This window comes from Rhagoletis pomonella, unplaced genomic scaffold (genome assembly GCF_013731165.1).
Source record: "Rhagoletis pomonella isolate Grant_MI unplaced genomic scaffold, Rhpom_1.0 Rhpom_scaffold_00001, whole genome shotgun sequence".
NCBI classification, from domain to species: domain Eukaryota; kingdom Metazoa; phylum Arthropoda; class Insecta; order Diptera; family Tephritidae; genus Rhagoletis; species Rhagoletis pomonella.
In genome coordinates this window covers 66,054,655-66,057,313 of record NW_023458555.1, presented here as the reverse complement: position 1 = coordinate 66,057,313, position 2,659 = coordinate 66,054,655, and positions in this window count along the sequence as shown.

Below are 2,659 nucleotides of genomic sequence, written 5' to 3'. Positions count from 1 at the left end.
AAATTGCATTGTCATCGTGATTGGGACTATGCTGAAAATTTCAAGTCGCTACCTTGTCGGGAAGTTAGTTTAAAATCGATTGGAAATTTCCGCGATTCCCGCGGGATGACCAAGTTAAATAAAAGCTTATAATAAAAAAAGAAGTCTGTTGAGGAGATGTGGTGATCTCCGAAATAGCTGCTATAACTTCTACCGCTTAGACTTTGTTGCTTTTTCAATTTTTCCTAATAAAAACGATCGTGGTTTTGTTTTTGTCGTTAAATTTTTTCTCCTTAAACAACTTTAGGTTTAAAACAATTTCAGACTCTTGGAAAAGCGGTCAAAAAACCTTTTAAAAAGGATAAAAACTACTTATTTTTTGTTCCCTGATTTTCTATATGGCTCATGATTTCTTAATTGCAAACAAAAAGTCTATATGAATTTAAAGCGGCTAAGAGTCGCTCCATCCATTATCAGGGCTTCGGAGCGGAGCGGAGCAAGGAGCTAAGGAGCAAAGGATTTTAGCTGGAGCGGAGCTATGTAGAGCAAAGAGCTAAAAAAATTAGTTGGCTTCTTAGCTCCTTAAAAGAATTTTCTATATTTTGTTTTTGTTATTTTATGGCCTAGTAACGATTTATTTGAAATATTTTCATTGCTGTTTTTCCACAAAAATTAAAAAATAATAATAATAACGGCCTCAAGATCAATAAAAACGTAAAAAATTTGCAGTTAATAAATCTACTTAAATTTTTATTTTTTTGCCACTGAAAACAACCGTGTTAAATAAACTTTTTAGGGAAGCAGTTTATCCCTAAGTTAATCGCACATTCGTGTTTAGTAAAGCTAGTCACAAGAGCCAATACTCCACTGTCTAAGCTTCACTAAGCACACTCTAAAAAAAAGTGGTGTAGATTTCCTACACTCTAAAAAATTTTTGTTTAAATTTGCGCATATTAAGATAGGTAACCAGTTTCCTCTCTTAATGAATGCAAATTTAAACACTGCTTGCTTACTTTTACATATCATATGTGTGGCGTAGAACAAATTTCAAATTTGTTTTTTGAGTTTTAAACATTTATGTTCACATTTTCATAGTTTACACATAAAATGTTTAAAATTTCCTCTAAAAAAACTTCGTTTAAATTTACGCATATAAAGAGAGGTAACCAGTTTCCTCTCCTAGTGTGTGCAAAATTAAACATTGTCTGTTTACTTTTACATATCAAATTTATCACGTAGCGCACACAAGGGGTGGGTTTTGGGGTTAAATTTATTATGATTTAAGAAATTTTGATAGAAAAAAATTTCTTTTCCATTTCTTGTGCGTCATTTTGTAAGAATTTTTCTTTTTTCTTGAGAGCTCTTTAAAGTTTAATTGCGAATGAAAACATTGTCCTAAAAATATGCAATGCATGCTCACTTACTGTTGCTTTTTAAACTTTACAGCCTAAAAAAGTTTACCACTGATATGTACTTAAGAAGCATTCGAGGATTTAATTTGCCAACTTGGAATTCGTTCCACCAAAATGAGCTACATGTTAAAAATACAAGTTCAGCTAAATTTTCGTTATTCGAAGTATTAAAAAATGAGAAACAAGAAATCGACGAAAATGAATAAAAAAGTGTAAAATTTTCGTGAAATTATTTAATTTATTTATATTAAAATTCTTTTGTAAAATGTTGTATTACTTTTGAAAGTTGAGTGCATCTTTAACCGTTAATTTTTTCATGATTTACTGATCGGATCTAAACCAAATTACGGGACGACGGTACTATCTTTCTGGTAAAAAAATCGGTTCACGCAGTGCAAAGTTATGCGGTGAAATAAATAAAAGAAGTAAAAATACTCCGAAGAACTGACAACCTCCCCTTTTTTGAAGCCGGTTGAAAATGTTTGAGTTTTTTGTACATTTTATGTAAATAAAATGCAATTTATGAAACTTTAAAAAGTTTATTTTTTTAGTTCATTCTGTACATAAAACTTGCATAAATGTATTTTAAACAGCGAATTTTCAGTATTTTCTGATGATATATATTTAGAAGTATAAACTCTTTCCCCCCAAAAATATATTTCTGCGTACGCCCGTGGCACTTAGTATTTATTATTTGTAAAAAATATATTTTTACCTTCAAAATGTTTGTAATTTTAAACATTTAATGTGTATATTTTAAACAACTCATGTTCAAAATCGATTCTTGAACATCTTGTGCGTATACTTGAACAGATTCTGGTTGAAAAATAAACACTTTTCAGTAGTATTTTTACATGCACTTTTTAGAGTGTAGCTAAAAGGTAGGTTACTGATTTCCTACCTTATTATTCGCGAAATTACATGCTAGATTATTTAACGAATAGTTTGTTTAAATTTCGGACATTTTAGAGTGAAATAATATAGCTGCTGTGGTGTGCGTAAATTTAGTACGAACCCTGCAAACCATTTTTTCAGAGTATTCTGCATTGTTAAGAAATTTTAAAGAATTCGTTAAGAATTAATTCGATTTATTGCCGAATTTTCTAAAATGAAATAAATTACGCACACTTCCATTCTTTTACGAAATTTCGGAAGAAAATCTGTGAAGCAACGAAAATAATGGTGCTATCCCTGCAAACCATTTTTTTTTTCAGAGTATTGTGCATTGTAAAGAAATTTTAAAGAATTCGTTAAGATTTAATTCGATT